This window comes from Boleophthalmus pectinirostris, unplaced genomic scaffold, assembly GCF_026225935.1.
Source record: "Boleophthalmus pectinirostris isolate CB_2022bp ecotype Guang Dong unplaced genomic scaffold, ASM2622593v1 HiC_scaffold_22, whole genome shotgun sequence".
Classification (NCBI taxonomy): Eukaryota; Metazoa; Chordata; class Actinopteri; order Gobiiformes; family Gobiidae; genus Boleophthalmus; species Boleophthalmus pectinirostris.
The window spans coordinates 40,241,696-40,265,314 of NW_026571190.1; the positions used below are offsets into that span (position 1 = coordinate 40,241,696).

Below are 23,619 nucleotides of genomic sequence, written 5' to 3' on the forward strand. Positions count from 1 at the left end.
AACAGTTAGAATCCAGACTGGCGGGTTTTGTGAGTTTGTGCCATGGCGCTGGTACAGGTGCTAGAACAGTCAGTTGTTTTATAAAGTTGGCAGTTTTCAGCTCAGGCAGTGAGGTTCGTGTCTCTTACCTGCGCTTTACTGACGCTGTGCATCTGGGAGCAAATGAATCTGCAAAATGAGGCATTTGGCCAAAATGAAGGAGGAGAAAATGCAGATGAAGTTTAGCAGGTGCTGCTTAATTTAAATCAAGATGACCAGAGCAAAAATGTTATGTTATGGCATTTATTAGTGTGCAATGTCAAGCATCAAAATGATACATGTACAATGGTAATAGATGAGCTACTTGGAAGGAGGTAGAGATCTACTGGAAGCTCCCGAGCTACAGACATCTACCTACAATGTAAAGCTGATGATTAAAAACTGTAAATTGCAGCTAGTTTCAATTGTATTTGGTGATTGAATAAAAAGCGATGGACATATATGCAGATCAGTGCGCATACGTGAAAAGTAAAGGAACGGAGAAGTTGGAAACATAAGTAAAAGTAATTTAATGTTTTATCATTATTCGTTTCACGTTGTAGTTCTTCTTCTTCACTTGCCGCTTGATCGGTCTGTGGGAAAATTGAGTCCCGCGGTCACTTCGGTTGTGGCTTTTTGATGTGTTGTGGCTTTTTAATGTGATGTGGCATTTGCGTTTGTGTTGTGGCATTTGTATTTGTTGCAGTGTTTGCGTTTGTTGTGACCCCTGTCGGCTTCTGTAGTGTGGCACTGTGTGTGTGAAAATGACTATATTGTCTTTAAAACTATGACAAAGATGCGTGACTGTACAAGAGCTTTACTCAGAGCATACAGATAACCATGAATGAACACATTTAACAAAGATTTAACAGAATATTCCATGCAGAACAACATTTAACCAAGTGATGGTTGGATGCCTCACTTCTCTCAGCTGTGGCAACAATAGGATTTTATGATGATTATTTATGTTTTTCTTTGTTTGGATTGTAATTTTAATGTCTTACTCAAATGCTCTACAAATAAACTTGCCTCGCCACAAAGACGATGGTAAATGGTCAAAAATGGTAAATGGTCATAGGGTCATTCCACGCCATTTCATCAAATTTTCCAGAAAATCTCACGCTCTCTCGATCATTACTTTTCAAGTTACAGCTCATTTTATGAGTGGAGTATGTGTCAATTTACGGGCCCAAAATCACGTCACTTTTTCTCAGCCGTTTTCACAGGTCGATAATAATTGACATGATAGTAAGGGACTATTTGGGATTTTTTTCAAAAATTTTTTAGATCGAAGTGCGTGGGCCATTTGGTGAAATGGCGTGGAATGACCCCATATTCTTATAAAGAGCTTTTATACCTTCAGGTCACTCAGACTTTACACCAGTGATTTACCAACTGAGCAACTGTTGCAAGGATCCCTCAAACGGGAACCCGTTTAGCAAATTCTGGTTTACAGTTGACGTTCACCTTCATTTAAAAGCCAGAACCACTCATTTGCAACATGCAGATTTTAAGCAGGGAGAAGGTTTGGTTTCAAAGGGTTGAAAGCAGTATTTTTGTTATAAACTAGTCATGGGCGAATGGAGCCTCGTGAAACATTGACACCTCAGTCTCAATATTGTCTCAAATGGTTCGACGTGTCTGAGGTCTTGGAGAAACACTGACCTCTAGTGGACAAATTTAACCATTGGCACACAGATGTCGCGACACTGATGAAGTATTGTTAGTGTAAGACAATACTTGTGAGCAGAGCATACACCGTAAATATATGTAAAGAGCAACAAAAATAACATGCTCTAAATAAGAAAATAGGTGACCTTATTAGGAGGAATTAGATCAAAGTGATCCCAAACCATGGATCGCTTTTTTCCACTTGGAGATGCCATCGAAAAATGAAACAAATGCCAAAAGTCGCCAAAATCACCACTAATGTCACACAATACTCCTCACTACCCAACATTTTTAAGAAATATTGGCGCATCTTTTATACTGTAGCAGTTTAGCATTTGTCAAACCACGGAAGTGCGCTGAACACTCTGAACACTCTGGACCAATCGCAGAGCGGAACATTCGCCGAGCCAATGAAACGCTTCGATACACTGAAGCAATCGACACACAGAGTGAAGCTGTCGGGGGAGGGACCGACACTTCCACACTTTGGTCACGTGAGCGGCTGCTGCGAGACGAGCTCCGAGGCAGCGCTTCGAAGCGATTTGTTTCAGAAAGAACGAGTCGAGCTCCGTCTCATTTGCCCAGCACTATTAAAAACCGAATCCCCTGTTAATGGTGGATTAGGGTATAATCTGCCTTCTGTTCACCACGCTTTACTCAAACTTTGACAGAGATAAGGAAACCGGATTCAACAAAGAACAAATGGAACATTGTAATTACGTATAATCCATGAACAGTGTTACATTAAAAGGTGAATCTTCAATGTGTGGTACCGCTGCTCCTTATAGTCAGTCCTTACACAATCCAATCCACAATACAAGTGACTGAGGTGCATTCATTTGTAAAAGTTGTATTCTTTTACGTACATATTTTCTATTTTACTATGCCCCTCTTGTCCCTGTGCTTGAGCTCCTTTGTTCCAGTTCAGTAGAAGAAAGTCCAAAATCAACTAACAGCAACAGTAAAATGACAAGATGACCCTTTCAAAAGAAGGTGAGTTTTCTCTTCACTAGAGTCAGTCCAGTGGAGCACACAGAGACACTGAGGAGCCTTCAGAACAGAGATTGAATCCAGGGAGCAGAGGCTGAGTGAATGTGGTGCTGAAGGTGTGGAGGAGGGTCAGTTGGTCAGAGGAGACTGTGTAGAAGGACAGAGAGCCAGCAGGGCAGTCCACAAACACTGCTACTCTACCAGAAGAAGAGGACCAGGGATGAGGCAGGGGGGTTAGTTTGTTATGATCCCAAACAGAAAAACCGTCTTTAGAGCAGACCAGACTCCAGGACTGATCATTCCATCCAAACAGACTTCTCCTTTCAGTGTCTCCTTTCCTCTTGATTCCTTTGTAAGACACTGATATATAAACCCTTCCGCTCCACTCCACCTCCCAGTAACAGAGACCAGTCAGACCAGTGGAACACAAAATCTGAGTCCAGGTCTCAAATCTGTCCTGATGATCTGGATACGGCTGCTCCTTTGCCACAAGTGTCACCTTCTTGTTGTTGTCGGACAGTTTGAGGAGTTTGTGAGTTGTGTTTGGATCCAGGAAGAGTTCAAAGAAATCTGATAAACAATACAAAAGCAGTCAAACAACTGTCCCCCATGTCCAAATATAATTTACATTTGCGAATACTTATATGGAATATTGTTTAAAAATATTTCTCCAACTTTGTTTTTGGTTTAGTTTTCAATATTATGCTAGAAAAACACTTACACCTCCTAGGTCCTGGACTGAGGCACCAGGCTCCAGCAGGCTCCAATCTAAGGGAAAGACAGGCAAATATCTAATGTAATGTAATATTAAATCAAGTCACGTCAAGTCAAGTCAAGTTATCCTTAAACCTGGTGTCAAACAAAGATTTCAGTAAACTTTTGTTTTAGTTATTGCAAATCAATGAATACATTTTTCCCCTCATAGGTCAGATTGTAAAAGCAGCACATGGTGAAAAATCTGACCACTGTGTTCACTTGTGTCTACTTACGATGTATTCTGTCTATTTATCATGATGAAAGGGCATACGTGAGATGTGTTGGTGGCCCATCAACTACTGACATAAAGGTGTTCATACACTTGAATATTTATGCATGGGCATAGAAGCGGTGTGTCAAAGGATTAGTGGGAGATATGAACAATCTTTTATTTGTTTTGTTTTGGTTTTTTTTTTAGTTTTTTTTTTTTATGAAGAATGAGAAATCATCTATGACAGTTTCAATAGCTGGCTGGAGATCCAGCTGAATGTGTAACTGTTGTTCATACCTGAGAGTGTCCAATGAGCAGTGAGGGTCCTCCTGTAGAGCAGACAGGAGCTTTACTCCTGTGTCTCCTGGATAATTGTTGCTGAGGTCCAGTTCTTTCAAATGGGAGGGGTTGGACCTTAAAGCTGAGGCCAGAGAAGCACAGCCTTCCTCTGAGATCAAACAACCTGACAGTCTGATGAGAAAGAATTGAAAAGAATCCATCAAATCAATCTAAAAATATATAGGGTGTAGAGTATGGTTAAAACATTATTGAAGACAATATTTCCCTAACCCGAGCTGTTCCAGTTTACAGTGAGGACTGTTCAGTCCAACAGACAACATCTTCAGCCCTGAGTCCTTCAAGTCGTTATGACTGAGGTCCAGGACTCTCAGATTCGAGGACTGGGAGCTGAGGACTGAGGACAGAGCTTCACAGCTTCTCTCTGACAGGTTACAGCTGCTCAGTCTGGAGAGAGAAAACATTGTTCATGTAAAACCTGAATCAGACCATTCTCTGTTAAACAAAGGTTACTCACAGAGCTTTGTTGGAGGCCTTGACCACTGGCAGCAGCCTCAGGAGAGCCTCCTCTGAAGCACAGTATTTCTTTAGCTCAAACTGGTCCAAATCTTCTTCTGATGACAGTAAGATGAAGGCCAGAGCTGACCACTGAGCAGGAGACAGTCCACCTTCAGACAGACGTCCTGATCTCAGGTACTGTTGGATCTGCTCCACCAGAGAACGATCATTCAGTTCATTCAGACAGTGGAGCAGGTTGATGCTCCTCTCTGCAGACACATCCTCACTCAGCTTCATCTTGATGTACTCAGCTGTTTTCTGATTGACCTGAGCGCTACTTCCTTTCTTAGTCAGCAGACCTTTTAGAAGGCTCTGATTGGTTGACAATGAAAGACCCAGAAGAAAGCGAAGCAGCAGGTCCAGGTGTCCATTTGGACTCTGTAAGGCCTGGTCCACAGCTGTTTGGTGAAGATAATTTAGTTTTCTTTTCACAAAAAACTTTGTAGGCTTCTGTGTTTTCTCTGACAGCAGGTTGATCCCAGTGTTGATGAAGGTCTGATGGACGTGAAGAGCAGCCAGAAACTCCTGCACACTCAGATGGATGAAGCAGTAGACCTTGTCCTGGTACAGTCCTGGCTCCTCTCTAAAGATCTGTGTGAACACTCCAGAGTACACTGAGGCCGCTGCAGCGTCCAGCCCACACTCACTCAGGTCACTCTCGTAGAAGATCAGGTTTCCTTTCTGCAGCTGCTCAAAGGCCAGTTTTCCCAGAGACTCCACCATCTTCCTGGTCTCTTTACTCCAGTGTGGGTCTGTCTCAGATCCTTCTTCATACTTGATGTTCTTGACTTTGGCCTGAACCACCAGGAAGTGGATGTACATCTGAGTCAGGGTCTTCGGCAGTTCTCCTCTGCTTTTCAACAGATGCTCCAGGACTGTGGCAGAGATCCAGCAGAAGATCGGCATGTAGCACATGATGTGGAGGCTTCTGGACGTCTTGATGTGGGAGATGATTGTGTCGGCCTCGTTTCTGAATCTCTTCCTGAAGTACTGCTCCTTCTGTGGGTCTGTGAACCCTCTGACCTCTGTCACCATGGAGATGCACTCAGCAGGGATCTGATTGGCCGCCGCGGGTCGTGTGGTTATCCAGAGGTGAGCGGAGGGAAGCAGGCTCCCCCTGATGAGGTTCACCAGCAGCACGTGCACTGAGGCGGACTCTGTGGGGTCGGTCAGGGCCTTGGTTTCGGTGAAGTCCAGAGGAAGTCTGCACTCGTCCAGACCGTCAAAGATGAAGAGCACCTGGAGGTCTTCATAGCTGCAGAGTTTCTGCTTGTGTTTGACTAAAGAAGTGACCAACAAGTGTCACCAAGCTGAAGCTTCTCTCCTTCAGCACATTGAGTGCTCTGAAAGTGAACGGGAACAGCAGGTCAATGTCCTGGTTGGCTTCACCTTTAGCCCAGTCCAGACTGAACTTCTGAGTGAGCACTGTTTTCCCGATGCCAGCCACTCCCTTTGTCAGCACTGTTCTGATTGGTTCATGTCTGTGAGCTGGACCTTTAAACATGTCTTCACATGTGATGGTTTTCTCTGCTGGGCCTGGTGTTCTGGAGGCTGTTTCCATGTGTCTGACCTCATGTTCCTGGTTGACCTCTGAAGGTTCTCCCTCTGTGATGTAGAGCTCTGTGTAGATCTCATTCAGAAGTGTGGGGTTTCCTGCTTTAGTGATGCCCTCAAACACACACTCAAACTTCTGCTGCAGGTCAGACTTCAGTTTATTCTGACAAACTCCAGAATAACTCCCTGAATGAAGCAAACAGACACAGGCCTGAGTCTCAGAGAAGATAAAATAACTGTGAGCACCTTGTTAAATGGTCCTACTGCTCCACAGATGCTCAGCCAGCTCCTTCTGCTTCATCCTCCCCAGGAAGTTCAGTGTGATCTTCAGAAAAGCCTCACTGCAGCTCCTCTGCTCTTCATCCTCATCCTCCACAGGATCTAAGCATTCTGGGTAATCTGTACTCAGAACCTTGTGGAGCTTCTTCAGCTCCTTCTGGACAAAAGTGACGATGTCCTCCTCCAGACACTGAACAGACACATTATAATCAACACAAATGCAGTCAGTGTCAGATTTGTGTGAAACAATTTCTTATTCATTTGAACAAACTTTTGAAACACACCTTAAATATGGAGTCCAGCTGTGTATCGTGTTGACCGCTGGAGATTTCTGGACCTGGATGCTCCTCTCTGTGAAACAGACAAAGGAGACAATTATGTTTGTTTTCAATCCAAACATTTTCCTCAATACCAATAAAAACTCACGTATCAATCTTAAAATTCATTGGTTCTTTCTTTGAGCGGTCACTCTTGAGGGACTCACAGGTGGGACCAGGTTTAGACGGAGGATGTTTGTGTTGGATCCTGAGACACAAAGAAAACACACTTGGACTGGACTGTTATGACTCAGGTCGGATACTCCAGGAGGTTCAACAAAATCATGAAGCCTTCATCACAGCCTTGATCTTTCAGTATTTATGTAACAGGCAAAGTTGATCATCCAAAGCTGAATGTCCACCGTAATTTAACAATTATTCATAATTATTGACCCCAAGACCAAACAGTGAAATCTAAAATGTTCTTTCATTACTGTAACGTCACAGAAATGAAAGAACATTTTGGGTTTTAATCTATAGTCTGGTTTATGAAATCAAACTTTATTATGATCTATTTTTCTTTTTATTGTTGTTGTTTGGGAGTGTTTGTTCTAAACTGAAAATGTCAATAAATAAAGTTATTAAAAAAAACAAAAAAAAACTTTCTTAAGGATAAAGTAAATTTGAGGTGACAACAGATACAAAAAAAAAAAAAAAAAAAAAAACTTTATATGAATTGTACTTAATGACTTAATTTTAAAAGAAGAATTGCCTTTTTTTTTTTTTTTTTTTTTTTTTTTTTTTTAACTCTAACTATTGTACAAATCCCTTAAAAATGTGTAAACAAAAACATTCTAGATTCAGGAATGGAGGCAACTGGAGGCAAAAATGAAGTGGAACATAATTTGATTTCAATAGGAAAATTTTGATTAATTTCAGATCACACATCAAAACATCAATATAAATTTCCGCAAATGAAAACCACTCAGACGCATGTGAGTGACGTCAGAGCCCAGTTCAAAACATTCACAGTTGTGTTTTATATTATTTGTTAATTTAAGAACAGATTTTACTTAACACACACTAACTGTCATATTGAATTATTGTCTTAGACTTACCGTGGCTCATGCTTCTTTTTAAAATCAAACAGTCGTCCAAAAGAGCGTTCACTTCCCAACGCCGCCCTGCTGGTGGTGGGAGGAGCTGCGTCCGCTCTGTGCTCCCTCTGATCCATGCTCAGTCCAGAGTCCTACACAATGATGTCACAGTGTTTAGCCCCGCCCACAGCTCACATGGTTTATTATTTGTTTATTTGGATCCCTGTCAATACACGCATCAAGAATCTCAGACTTCTGGTCATTGCGCAATTCATACTGGGAAGGATTTTCCGAAAAAGTGAGTATCAAACTTCCATGTTTGTTTTCCCAGTGGGATGTGTCTATTGACAAAGTCGATCTTTTCAAGTCTTTTGAACCATATCACTTTTGTTTCTGGTTCTGATATTGTCATATTTTAGTTTTGGGATTCGGACATCGTAATTGTGTGGTTGTCAGATGTGTGTGACTGCAAACCTCTGTTCAAACTGTTTCCCTTCTCAACAGAAGTGAAAAATAATGAAAGGTGAAGGTGATGGGCAGGATTGATCCACAGGAAGGACCAAAAAGGAAACTTTGACTGCCTAAATCATCCCGATTTTGCAGAGAACATTTTGTATGTGGAGCTACAACAAAACAAAATCCCGATCCCTCACTCAGCCTTGGTTACGAATTTAAAAAGTCAATGCCAAAGTCAAAAGCACCAGCTGTTCGCTAAGAAACACCTTCCACTGCAAAGAGACCAAGACGTGATGTTGCTGTAAAACCACAAGAACAAGAAAGTGCAGCTCAGTCTGTTTGTCTTCTGCTCCTCTCCATTAACAAACGGATTTTACTTTGTTGTCGTTCCACATACAAAATGTTCGCTGCAAAATCAGGATGATTCAGGAAGTCAAAGGTTTCCTTTTTTGTCTTTCCTGTAGATCAATCCTGCCCATCACCTTCACCTTTCACTATTTTTCAATTCCGTTGGGAAGAGAAACAGTTTGAACAGAGGTTTGCAGTCACACACATCTGATTCATTTTTGCATTTATGGAGTTCGCAAACACATCTGACAACCACACAATTAACGATGTCTGAATCCCAAAACTAAAATATGACAATATCAGAACCAGAAACAAAAGTGATATGGTTCAAAAGACTTGAAAAGATTGACTTTGTCAATAGACACATCCCACTGGGAAAACAAACATGGAAGTTTGATGCTCACTTTTTTGGAAAATCCTTCCCAGTATGAATTGCGCAATGACCCGAAGTCCGAGATTCTTGATGCGTGTATTGTGACTGAACTGATCTCCTGTGCACAATACGGATATAAAACAGTCCATTCATTTTATCTTCTAACTACTTGGGTAGTTTTTTAAAGACAATGCAGTACAGTAAAGTGAATTTACCTTGTTGAAAACAAAAAGACAAAGCAGAGCAGGAAAACCTAAAATCCGCCGTATCAGTGTCCAGGTTGGTGCCCCCTAGTGTCTCGGCTCAATTTAATTTCTCTCCAGCGACTAGGTCAGGAATCAGAAAACACTAGACCAGGGGAGTCGACTCAAATTCACAGAGGGCCAAAATTAAAAAGTGGGTCTAAGCTGTGGGCCAAGCTAAATATTTATTGAAAAATTTTTAACAACATCTGCATGTTTTCTCTTTTTTCAAGATCTGTAATGTTAAACCTTTTCTTATTAAAATAAATGTTTAATAATAGTTTTGCTTAAACATTGAATCCAGAACAAGCAGAATATAAAATAATAACAGCATTTTAAATATGTAAAGAATCCCTCAGTCGTCCAGGTAGAATCCATGAGGAGAAAAATTCAGTTTATCGACTGGACAAAAGTTAGTTTGGTTGAAGATGTTTCACAGCTCATCCAAGCTGCTTGGATGAGCTGCCAAACGTTTTGTCTGTTTGCTAGTCAAAACATTTTTGCTTATGACAAACTGAATTTTTCTCCTCAACATTTTAAATAAATAATGCCTCTATAATCTATCTGTAGCCAGTGGGCAGCTCTAATACAGATTTGATATAATCTCGTGGGCCAAATATAATTATATCACCAAATTTGGAGCCCGGGCCTGAGTTTGACATGTCTGCTCTAGACGGTTTGCAAGAATCCCAAAAGTGTGAGTCCAGGCACCAGCCAATCAGAGAAGAGACAGACATTCTGTGTTGGCAACGATTCCCGAGGTCGAGGATTTAAAGCCGGAAGAAAGAAAATGTTTGGTAAATTTTATGAAGGGGAAAGACGTTATTGTTCTTCTTCCTACGGGATTTGGGAAAATCTTAATATACCAGTTGGCCCCGTTAGTGGCGCATTACATACGTCACGACCAAATAACAGCGATTGGTTAAACTAAAAAAGTACCCGCCTACCGTCGAGCGAAAGAATCCTAATGTTGCGAGGTCAGACGGTTTCTACGAAGTGAAACCGGCTGATGAATCGGGCTTTCATATCAGACCACAGTAAAAGAAATGAGCACATTCTGGACTGGGACGGGGCTCAGGTGATTGGATCAGAGAACAACAAGTTCAAACGCTGGATCAGGGAGGACAGTGAATTCTGGAAACGAATTAAATGAGATGACGGAGCGTTCATCACACACCCGGGACACCCTCCTCCAGAGAACATCAGGCGAAGTAACAACAGATGATATACGACACGTCACCACCAACAGACAGATGACAGTGACGGATCAGAAGATGCAGCAGCAGCCGAATCATGTCAACAAGGTAAATACACTTTACTATTTAAGTAAAGTGTATTTACTTAAAGAATCTCAAGTCAAAAAGAGGCAAGTCCAACTCGAGTCTCGAGTCACTGGCCCATAAGTCCAAGTCAAGTCTGTTGTGAGCTTCAGGTCATTTCAAGTTTTTAAACCAAAGCACCAACTATAGCTTTGGTTTTTGCAATTTATATGAATTTTAAACTACATTGTAAAAAGTCATGGTATATTTATATGTGAGTATTTAAGGTGTAGTTGTAGAAATGCTATTTTTTCCTTTAAGTGTCTCGATAAGATCTCAGTGTGAATTATTACAGCCAGAATAAAAAGAATTCAGATTTAAAAGTGCTAAATAAGAGTACCAAACAGAAGTGAGAGGGACATGTTCCAGTTTGTTCCTGTACAAGCACCGTATTTATCAATTGTAAAGAGAAAAGCATTTACAAAAAACATATATATATTTTTTTTTCTTAGGAAAGGCGTCAAGTCTGAGTCAAGTCCCAAGTCTTAGTCCATTTTATCAAGTCAAGTCTCAAGTCCTAAAAATAGTGCCTCAATTCTGAGTCCCCCACCTCTGGTCTAAACAAACTAGGATTAAACTAGGACTAAACCAGATCTAAACCAGGTCTAAACGAGGACCTGCTTGTTTACATTCATGTTGCATGATGTCTGTCCATTAATATTCTCTGTCCCAATCGAATAAATAAATAAATACATAAAAATACATAAATAAGCTGAACCAGGACTATACCCAGTAACGTACAGAATCAAACTGGTGAAACCTGAGCGGATCCAAAGAGTCCAAAGTGTCCCGGAGAAAAGTGTGCGCAGAAGGAAGACGCTTGTTTATGTGTTGCGAGCTGCTCCTCTGTTGGCTGCAGTCCAGGTGGGCGGGGCTTCGCACAGGTAAGTGACACGTTGTTAAGAATGTGGATGGAAAATGTTTACAGATTCATGTCATGCATAAAATATATTCAGCTGTGAGAAAATAATAAAACAGATCCATTTGTCAAATAAATTATCTGAAATTATGACATTAATGACATAACCAGGTCAAGATATGAGCCAGGTTTAACTCAGGTCTAAACTAAATCTGTACCAAACCAGGACTAAACCAGGTCTAAAGTTCAGAACTAAATTTAGGACTAAACCAGGACTGAACCAAGCGTTAAATAGAATCAAACTAGTAAAACCTGGATGAATCCAAAGAGTCCAAAGTGTCCCGGAGAAAAGCGTGCAGCTGGAGAAAGAGGTGTGTTGTGAGCTGCTTTACTATTGGCTGAAGTCCAGGTGGGCGGGGCTTCGCACAGGTGAGAGAGAGAATGTTGAGAATGTGGATGGAAAATGTTTACAGATTCATGTCACGCATAAAATATATTTAACTGTGACAAAATCGTAAAATAAATGATCTCAAATTATGACATTAATGACATAACCAGGCCAGGATATAAGCCAGGTTTAACTCCGGTCTAAACTAAATCTGTACCAAACCAGGACTAAACCAGGTCTAAAGTTCAGAACTAAACTTAGGACTAAACCAGGACTGAGTCAAGTGTTAAATAGAATCAAACTAGTGAAACCTGGACAAATCCAAAGATTCCAAAGTGTGCGGCTGGAGAAAGAGGTGTGTTGTGAGCTGCTCCACTATTGGCTGAAGTCCAGGTGGGCGGGGCTTCGCACAGGTGAGTGACAGGAGGCTCAGCTAAGCGTCTGCATAGGTCTGATTCAGCTGAAACGAGCCAGTCGGACACAAATATGGAAGAGAGGTGGTCTGGGATATAAATGTTTTTAAGCCTCGTAAAACTTTGGCAGAAATTAAACCAGTAAAAAGTGAACGACACGTACTCAACAGATAAGAAGATGCGACCACGCCTAAACAGGCTCAGTTATGAGTGAGCAAAAATATGTTGAGAATGAGGATGGAAAATGTTTACAGATCTATGTCATGCATAAAATATTAACCTGTGGCAAAATAGTAAAATAGATACAGACCGCACATTCACAAGTAAAATAAATTATCTCAAATTATAATGACATTAATGACACAGACGTATAACTAAAACAGGGGTGCTCAATACGTCGATCGCGATCTACCAGTCGATCGCCAAGGTCATGTGTGTAGATCACCGTGTCTCGTCTCGGACTCGCGTTTGGACTCGGTCTTGTCTCTCACTCGAGGTCTGACACTCAACAAGTTCGATCATGTTTCATTCCGGCCGCTGCTGTTGGTAATAAACTTGTAGCGGGTGCAGGAGCGTGTGGGGCGTCTCAGTGCAGCCTGTGCGCTCATTTGAAACCCGCGGAGACTCTACGGCGCATCACAAACACACACGCTCCCTATGCACGGCTCGTCTGCGACAGCGTGTGCCCTCGTGTACCAGCGTGCATCACAGGGCAGGTTCAACTTCCTAAACATCCTACCTGTTCATCTGCCTCACGTCAGCACGCCGCCCCTCGCCTTTTCACGCTCTCGCTCCTTCCTGCGTACAGCGAACACAAGCCCCTCCCACAGTGCGGCTGATTAGAAGAGCAAGACCAAACGTGAAGCAAAAACCAGTCTAAATTTGTGTTCCAGTGTTGGCACAAAGCAGGTCTACAGCATAGAGCGGATCTACAGAACAGACCTACTGCCACATTTGGCTGAAGTTTGTCTAACAAAAGTGCACAAATGCATCTGTGTTTGTCACGATGTGTGTTTGGTTTGGTAAATGTGCAGAGGCTGGTAAATATCACTGCAAAACCAGAAAAGAATGTAACTCCAGTTTGGAACTTTAAAAAACAGGTTTAAAAATCTTCCTTCACTTTTTTCACAGTTTTGTGTAAAGTGCCAGAGGAAGTTCTCTTAAAGAAGAGGTTCTCAAACTGTGGGTGAGAGTCCAAGAAAGGGGCACAGAGTGTTTCAGTGCAGTTTGTTTGGCTTTGTATTAGGTAGATCATTATGACTTGGTCATTTTGTAAGTAGCTCGCATGCTGAAAAAGTGTGAGCACCCCTGAACTAAAACATAAGCCAGGTTTAACTCGTGTCTAAACTAAATCTGTACCAAACCAGGTCTAAAGTTCAAAACTAAACTTAGGACTAAACCATTACCAGTATCGTTACACCCCTAATCAACAGTACATAGTTTTTGCTTTAACTTTTGTCTCTTAACTTGTGGCTGAAAACACAATAGGACTCACAGTTTCAAACATTTTGTAAGTGTTCATGGTTTATTTTCTTTGGTGTTGCTCTGATTGGCTTCTCCAGCCAAAAGGTTGATAAAAGACCACATATAATAACTGCTATGATCTTCACCACTCTGTCTCCTCATCCTCTTCTTATTGGACAATAAAAAATAAATAAAAAAAAACTGACTCAGAACATCAGACTTACTTAGAACATAAAAATACGACATATTTTATTATGAAAGTATTGAACTCAATTGAACAACTGAGGACCAAAGTACAACATATACAGACTGTACATAAAGAGTGTACACTCACTGCATGTGGTAAGTTATTTTTTCTGCAAATCAGACTGTTCTCCTCTGTTTACACAGAGGAGACTGAGTCTGTCGGAGCACACAGACACTGAAGAGCCATAACACCAGAACACAAATCCAGGAAACAGAGGCTGGGTGAATGTGGTGTTGAAGGTGTGGAGGTGGGTCAGTTGGTCAGAGGAGACTGTGTAGAAGGACAGAGAACCAGCAGGACAGTCCACAAACACTGCTACTCTCCCACAAGAGAAGGACCAGGGATGAGAGAGGCGGGTTTGTTTTATATTATGCCAAACAGCGAAACCTCCTTCAGAACAATCCAGACTCCAGGACTGATCATTGTGTCCAAACACACTGTCACTGCCTCTGTGCCTCCTGATGCTTCTGTAAGACACTGAAATATAAACTGTTCCACTCCACTCCACCTCCCAGTAACAGCGACCAGTCAGACCAGTGGAACACAGAACCTGAGCCTGGGTCTTAAATCTGTCCTGATGATCTGGATACGGCCGCTCCTCTGTCACATGTATCACTGTCTTGTTGTTGTCAGACAGTTTGAGTTTTCTGTGAACTGAGTTTGGATCCAGAATGAGATCACAGAAATCTGATGGAGAGAAGAAACAACACAACAGCAGTTAGTCCCCTGTTCACTCTCAACACATGAGACATAGATTGAATGATTGTACAATGTGGTTAAATGTATTCATGAAATATGGATTAAAATAGTTTCTTTTCTTTTTTTTCAATTTATCTATTTTGCAACAACTCTACATGTCCTTTAGGTTCAGTCACTTGTGCTTGTGTGTAGACAGTCCTGAGTCCAACAGTTCTGTCTGTGTTTTTGTGGCTCCAGGGTTCCTCCTTTGCTCCAGCAGCAGAGGTTCTGATATTTCTTGGTTCACTCAGGGGCTGAGACATGTGGCTCTGTGTTTCCACATGTTCCTTCTTCTTCCATCAAGCTTCTTGTTCACAGCTGCTGTCCTTTTGCGAGTGTTTGTGTGATATCTGCAGTTGTTCTAGTGATGAGGAGGACTGACAGCAGAGGCACAGCTCAGAGGGATTGGGGATTGGTTTAAATACATTTGGGGGGGGGGGGGGGGGACTCTACTCCAGACTTTAGATCTTCTTTAAGAAGATTCTGGATTCAGCCATGGACACAGGTGTTGAATATTGTTGTTTTGTATTAAATTATGTTGTTTTGGTGGGTTTGGTTTGTAACTGTTTTCCTAGTCACTAAATGTATTCTTAAATAAATCTATCAAGAACAAAAAATATTATATGATGGGTCAGTGAAACTCAGCAATATTTATTTTATACTTACTCTTCCATGGACAAAGTGTTAACCAGTGAACACCTGCAGGCTCCAATCTGAAGGAGAACACAGAACATGGTCCATTACTGGGTTTTATTAAATGTTTACATTGAAGGTTAATGCTGATTCTGTACAGTAGCAGAATAAATGCTGCAGTTACTGCTCCACAGGAGTAGAAATGTGAGGACAGGTTCATACCTGAGAGTGTCCAGTGTGCAGTGGGGGTCCTCCTGTAGAGCAGACAGGAGCTTTACTCCTGTGTCTCCTGGATGGTTGTAGCTTAGGTCCAGTTCTCTCAGATGGGAGGGGCTGGACCTCAGAGCTGAGGCCAGAGAAACACAGCCTTCCTCTGAGAGCAGACAACCTGACAGTCTGAGGACACATATTACTGTAATAATTAAATTAATTGGTAACATTCAACTCAAATGAGAAATATGCCCTAGTATTTGATCTGTGTTACTTTAATCACATGGTATTCTCCAAAGTCAATAGACAACCAGTTGGAATAATAAAAAATCATATTAACCCCTCTGACCTGAGCTGTTCCAGTTTACAGTGAGGACTTTTCAGTCCAACAGACAACATCTTCAGACCTGAGTCTTTCAAATCATTATGACTGAGGTCCAGGACTCTTAGACTCGAGGACTGGGAGCTCAGGACTAAGGACAGAGCTTCACAGCTTCTCTCTGACAGGTTACAGCTGCTCAGTCTGGAGAAAGAAAACATTGTTCAAGTAGAAACTGAATCAAACCATTCACTGTTAAACAAAGGAAACTCACAAAGCTTTGTTGGAGGCCTTGACCACTGGCAGCAGCCTCAGGAGAGCCTCCTCTGAACCACAGTATTTCTTCAGCTCAAACTGGTCCAAATCTTCTTCTGATGACAATAAGATGAAGGCCAGAGCTGACCACTGAGCAGGAGACAGTCCACCTTCAGACAGACGTCCTGATCTCAGGTACTGTTGGATCTGCTCCACCAGAGAACGATCATTCAGTTCATTCAGACAGTGGAGCAGGTTGATGCTCCTCTCTGCAGACACATCCTTACTCAGCTTCATCTTGATGTACTCAGCTGTTTTCTGACTGATCTGGGAGCTACTTCCTGTTTGTGTCAGCAGACCTTGTAGAAGGCTCTGATTGGTCGACAGTGAAAGACCCAGGAGGAAGCGAAGCAGCAGGTCCAGGTGTCCATTTGGACTCTGTAAGGCCTGGTCCACAGCTGTTTGGTATAATTTGGAAAGGGTCATTATATGTGATGTGATGCTTTATCATGGGGAGAAAATGGACAGTTTCTCTCCTAGCAGGTTGATCCCAGTGTTGATGAAGGTCTGATGGACATGAAGAGCAGCCAGAAACTCCTGCACACTCAGATGGATGAAGCAGTAGACCTTGTCCTGGTACAGTCCTGGCTCCTCTCTAAAGATCTGTGTGAACACTCCAGAGTACACTGAGGCCGCTGCAACGTCCAGCCCACACTCGCTCAGGTCACTCTCGTAGAAGATCAGGTTTCCTTTCTGCAGCTGCTCAAAGGCCAGTTTTCCCAGAGACTTCACCATCTCCCTGGTCTCTGGACTCCAGTGTGGGTCTGTCTCAGATCCTCCTTCATACTTGATGTTCTTGACTTTGGCCTGAACCACCAGGAAGTGGATGTACATCTGAGTCAGGGTCTTGGGCAGCTCTCCTCTGCTTTTCAACAGATGCTCCAGGACTGCGGCAGCGATCCAGCAGAAGATCGGCAAGTGGCACATGATGTGGAGGCTTCTGGACGTCTTGATGTGGGAGATGATTGTGTCGGCCTCGTCTCTGAACCTCTTCCTGAAGTACTGCTCCTTCTGTGGGTCGGTGAACCCTCTGACCTCTGTCACCATGGAGACACACTCAGCAGGGATCTGATTGGCCGCCGCGGGTCGTGTGGTTATCCAGAGGCGAGCGGAGGGAAGCAGGCTCCCCCTGATGAGGTTCACCAGCAGCACGTGCACTGAGGCGGACTCTGTGGGGTCGGTCAGGGCCTCGGTTTTGGTGAAGTCCAGAGGAAGTCTGCACTCGTCCAGACCGTCAAAGATGAAGAGCACCTGGAGGATCTTCAAAGCTGCAGAGTTCTGCTTGTGTTTGACTAAAGAAGTGACGAACAAGTGTCACCAAGCTGAAGCTTCTCTCCTTCAGCACATTGAGTGCTCTGAAAGTGAACGGGAACAGCAGGTCAATGTCCTGGTTGGCTTCACCTTGAGCCCAGTCCAGACTGAACTTCTGAGTGAGCACTGTTTTCCCGATGCCAGCCACTCCCTTTGTCAGCACTGTTCTGATGGCCCCATGTGTGTGAGCTGGGCCTTTAAACATGTCTTCACATGTGATGGTTTTCTCTGCTGGGCCTGGTGTTCTGGAGGCTGTTTCCATGTGTCTGACCTCATGTTCCTGGTTGACCTCTGAAGACCCTCCCTCTGTGATGTAGAGCTCTGTGTAGATCTCATTCAGAAGTGTGGGGTTTCCTGCTTTAGCGATGCCCTCAAACACACACTCAAACTTCTGCTGCAGGTCAGACTTCAGTTTACGCCGACAAACTCCAGAATAACTCCCTGAATGAAGACAACAGATACAGACCTGAGTCTCAGAGAAGATAAAATAACTGAGCACCTTATTTAATGTGTTAAATGGTCCTACTGCTCCTCAGACGCTCAGCCAGCTCCTTCTGCTTCATCCTCCTCAGGAAGTTCAGTGTGATCTTCAGAAAAGCCTCACTGCAGCTCCTCTGCTCTTCATCCTCATCCTCCACAGGCTCTAAGCATTCTGGGTAATCTGTACTCAGAACCTTGTGGAGCTTCTTCAGCTCCTTCTGGACAAAAGTGAAGATGTCCTCCTCCAGAAGCTGAACAGACACATTATAAACAAAACAAATGCCCTAAGTGTCAGATCTGTGAGGAACAAGTTCTCATTCATTTTATTATTTTGAAAGTTAAGTGAAGGACAAACCTTAAATATGGAGTCCAGCTGTGTCTGATGGTGCTGACCACTGGAGACTTCTGGACCCATCTGCTCCACTCTGTGAAACAAACTGATTATTTATTTAATCAAACTGTTTTATTCAACACTCATTGAAACTCACGGCTCTGTGGCAAAATTGATGGGTTTTCTTATAGAGCCGTCACTCCTGAGGGACTCACAGCTGGGACCAGGTTCAGACGCAGGATGTTTCTGGTGGATCCTGAGACACAGAAGAAAACACACTTCAGTCACAGTGACTTTCTAACACTTGTGTACACCTCACTCCAGGGTCCATCATCACAAACAATGCTTTTTGGTTCTGTCAGTGGTTAAATTTTCACATAGTTAAACACAAACATCTGTAGACACTGTTGTTACAAAGTTGTCATACCGGAAGAATACTATAGGGGTCACTGCGGTCACATTCTGTTCTCTACTACATGAAGTCTGTACATGTATCACATGTTCTGGTCCACTGCTAATCAGTACCTTGTGTAGATTACAAATGGACTGTTTATTGTGAACAAATCTACACAGTGTCAGAAGTGGAAAACGTCACACAGACTGCACGACATCGCCACCTGGAAAAGTTTTGAACTCTGCACAAAGACAGTGACGGTGGACAAACTCTGGCAACCAGCCCCTCTAGTCTTCAACAGCGATGCCACTGAAAACTGCCGCAAGTTTAAACCAGATTATGACAACTTCAAAAATGCTGCCCTCAGTGGTAAAAATGTAAAAACCAAAGCCTATACACACTGGTGGAACCTGAGCCATAGAAAGAGAGAGATCATTCACATGTGTCCCCACTGTGGGCTGATGGTGTAATTATTACAGAAGCAAAGTCAAAAGGACCCTGCATGTAAAAAAGACGCTCAAGGAAATATGCAAACCTGAAGCAAATGTTTCACTTTGTGGAGGCCGAGAGTGGGAATCTATTCTGCCCTACAAGGACAAAAGAACTTAACTCTCCAGAGTGTGAAACTGAGAAAAATGACTTCAAAGTTTTTGTTTTTGTTCAGACAAAAGGAAAATAGGCAGGGCTCACAAAATTTGACAACTAGTCACTATAATAAATAAAATAAAATATTTGTATGTGAAAAATATTTAGCTCAAAATTGACCATTGACATTTATTTTTCAATCGTCTTATCATTTGTTTCTGTTCTCTGACTTTGTATCATGAGCCAAAAACAAGGAGTCATGCAAAGGCAAAAGATGCAAACTGACATGATCATTATTTGCTTGATTTTGCCCAGACTTCCATCCACTATAAAAACACCTCACCGAGCTCGAGTCGACATTGAGTTTGTTTGAAATGACATAGAAGAGTTTTGGATTTCCTGTTTAGTGCTGATCAGGATCATGCGGCGACACTTACACAGTTAAACAGTTTGACACAAGTGACTTTGCAGTATAATGTGTACAGTATCAATAAATACACAAAATACTTCAATTTTAAAGATACTTTAAATATAATTGAACACAGAGGTATGTTTATTTAATGAGTTCAGACCCTGTGCCAAGGCCACAACAAAAAGAAGGAGGTGAGAGGTTGGAATTTAAAATAAAATATATTTATGAACTAAATCACAAACAAAACTGGCAGGAACTGCAAAATAAGGGTCAAAGGTCAATTTTGAGCTCAATATTTTTCAGGATATTTATTCACATGATAAATATGGTCTCAAATACAAATAAAATGACATTAACTCATTTTTGAGCAAACATGATGTTACGGCGTTCTGCCTTTGTAGGACAGTCTGGATATTTCACAACACAATGTGATTATGATTCTGAGCCTCATGAGCCGATCATCGATGCTTCTTTATGTGAAAGGACTTTTATTAATGTGCAGACCTGCAGGATGAAACTTTGGACCTCATTCATGAATCTTTTCTTTAAAAAATGTTCGTAACTTCTGCTTTAAGAAGATGCAGAGAGAATTCTGCCCCAGATTCACAAAACGTGACAAATTCCTTCTAAAGTGACAGTTGCGCCAAATTCATCAACACCCAGCTACAAACACCTCCACACTCACTTACATTTTATTTACATAGAAAATGAACATGTATTTGGTTAGAAACGCCCTCTGGACTTCCAGATATGTCCAATATGGTTTGGTATTATGACGTATGAAAACACAAGAGAGAGACTGACCAAAGAGGAGCGTCTACAAAAAAAATAAAAAAAATAAAATAATATATATATATATAGTGTTAAATAAAATTGTAAGCATTATTTCATCTTTTGCAACCTTCTATAAGCAGTGTTCCACTGCTTGTAGAGCAGCAAATTATTAATTCAGATTATTGGTGTATCTGCATTGATTTAGAGTCATTTTATTAAAATCAATACATCTTAAAAAAGTATTATTTTTCCCACCCCTAGTAAAGGTAGGGAGGAGAGACAAGAGGCTTATGTGCCTATATTCAGAAACACGGTAAAATAACAAGCTAATCAGAGACAGATGCAACAGAGCTCTGTTGAACTGTGCATTTGACTTATTTGTTTGTGTTGTGATTTTTATGTATTTCTTATTCTGTAAACCACTATAGAATTACTTTGTGTACGAACTGCGCTATAATTAACTTAGCCTTGCCTTTTTGTCTGGCACATGGTAGTTTTATCTGAATTGTTGAAGTCTTTTGCTTTCTTATTTTCCAGGTAGAAGTTACCTCTCTTCAGAGTTCATTCTAATTCTTGTTTCAAACCAAAAGCATCTCTATTGGAGAAATACAGCTGTTAAAGGCATGTGATTCTGGCAGGTCCAGCCGGTGATGGGCCTGGACTAGAATATCACAGAAGATCTTTTGTATCCTAAACACATACAGTAGGTGTGATGCATTTCCTGCTGCTGAGACGAGCATGAAGTGACTCCTCACATTTACAGATCATCTGCAAGTCTCTTACACTGATGCAGAGTTTAGTCATCCATATAATTCTAAAAAGGCTGTTAACATAAAGTAGTGACATTTTAATGTTGTTAGTTTGACTTACAGTGGATCATGTTTTCTTTTAAAACTTATCCATCTTCCCATTGAGTCATCACTCTTCAAGTGACACCCCGCTGATCCCAGGAGCAGGTCTGTGGACACAGATGGAGCAGTGGCTTTAGTCTGAGCTCTGACATGGAGAACAGTGGTGGAGGGTTAGAGATCGTCTCTTACCTCTGAGCTTTGGGGGGCTGAGTGGTTTTAGAGGGAGGGTTTTCGTCCTCTCTGTGTTCTCTCTGATCCATGTTGAGTCCAGGTTCTGCTTCATGTGATCTCAGACCCACAGGAGGAGGAGACGCAAGATGTTCACTGCAAAAAGTCAACCCTAAAATCAAACATATGCCTGCAATGTAACTAATGTAAGAGCTCAAGTTCAGAATTAAACCAGGACTAAACCAGATATCTAAACCAGATCTAAACCAGGACTAAACCAGGACTAAACCAGGACTAAATTAGAACTAAACCAGGACTAAACCAGGACTAAACCAGATCTAAACCAGATCTAAACCAGATCTAAACCAGGACTAAACCAGATCTAAACCAGGATTAAACCAGGTCTAAACCAGGACTAAACCAGGACTAAACCAGAACTAAACCAGGATTAAACCAGGTCTAAACCAGGACTAAACCAGATCTAAACCAGGACTAAACCAGAACTAAACCAGGATTAAACCAGGTCTAAACCAGGACTAAACCAGGACTAAACTAGAACTAAACCAGGACTAAACCAGAACTAAACCAGGACTAAACCAAAACTAAAGCCGCAGTATTCTGCATAAGTACAAGTATCAGGAGAATCTCTGGTTTAGTGCAGTCTGTGTTTGGGTTCACACTTTGTACACATGAGACTGAAGAGATATTTATCATATTTATATACAGTATTTTATATTATATTTATATATTTGAACATTATGACATCTTTAACATATAAGAGATTTGCAGACTTGACTGTGGAAGCATGTACACAGTCAAGTATGTTAAATATATTTAACATAAAAGGAGATTTATCAGAAACACTGTTGTTATTGTAGTGGATGTTGAACTTCTCCATCACACTGGACACATGTGTTTTATATAAACTCATGGCTCTATCTTCAGTACAGTCTGTGCTCACGGCCCCAACTCTTCTGTTTTTGATTCATGTGTGAAAAATGGTGTAAAAAGTCGTTCCTTTTTACTTTTCTATTTCAGTTTCTGTTCCACTGCTTGTAGAGCAGCGAATTATTAATGCAGATTATTGGTGTATTTGCATTGATTTAGAATCATTTTATTAGAATCAATACATCTTTAAAAAGTATTATTTTTCCCACCCCTAGTAAAGGTAGGGAGGAGAGACAAGAGGCTTATGTGCCAATATTCAGAAACATGGCAAAAAAAAAAAAAAAAACAAGCTAATCAGAGACAGATGCAACTGAACTGTCCATTTGACTTATTTGTTTGTATTGTGATTTTTATGTATTTCTTATTCTGTAAACCACTATAGAATTACTTTGTGTACGAACTGTGTGAAAAAAGTTGTTCCTTTTTACTGTTCTATTTCAGTTCCTGTTTCAGACCAAATTTCTTTATCTTATGTGAACACGTGTATAGTGTGAAAAAACAAGATAAAGTCAATGCTCGGGCGTGTTCCTGTGAGCGCTGAGTTCCTTTCTCTCTCTCTCTCTCAGTCCTCACCTTTTCTGCTCTGCTAAGACTCCACCTATAAGACTATAAAAGTATAAAAGCCTGACTGTGTGTACGTGGACTATTATGATTCACTTCTCATCTCTATTTCCTCGTGCTCACGCCACCCACAATACACACAGTGATCTTTTCAGCACATGCACTGCACTACACCACTGACACCTACAGACAGTCCTTGATCCTACATATAGTCGGAAAAAAACAACCTGAATTTAATCGACATGTTTCTGTGTGAGATGTGGCAAACGCTTGAGAAAGCTTATAAACAGGAAATAGTCCAGGGCTGACTCAGGCCTAAACTAAATGTGTACCAAACCCGGACTAAACCAGGACTAAACCAGAATTAAACCCAGTGTTGAATAAAATGAAAGTAGTGAAACCTGAGTGGATCCAAAGAGTCCAAAGTCCAAAGAGAAAAGTAAGCAACAGACGGAAGAGGCCTGTTCGTGTGTTCTCTCTGTAGTTTCTTCTTTTCCTGTGGCTTTAGTCCAGGGGGTGGAGCTTCACACAAGGGAGTGCATGTTCATGTGCTCTTCCTGTGGCCTCTCAGAGCCCCTCCTCTACTGACTGTGAGCGGAACTTGATACAGCTTCATACAGACAGGAAGCTGCTGCTGAGCTCTGCGATGTGTAGGTCTCATTTAGACTGACTGATGTGAGTAAAAATAAATATATGAATTTGCGATGTAGCGAGCATAAAAAGTGGCGTTACTGGATTAAATGTTGATGTCCAAATCAAGTCGGTTTGCCTACTCATAAAAGTCACTGCACA

General features: G+C 41.7%; 1 pseudogene; it reads right to left on the reverse strand.

The window, feature by feature from the left end:
• Positions 1 to 2,689: 2,689 nt before the first annotated feature.
• On the reverse strand, positions 2,690 to 23,360 carry LOC110172790 (uncharacterized; annotated as a pseudogene).
• Between the last annotated feature and the right edge of the window lie 259 nt (positions 23,361 to 23,619).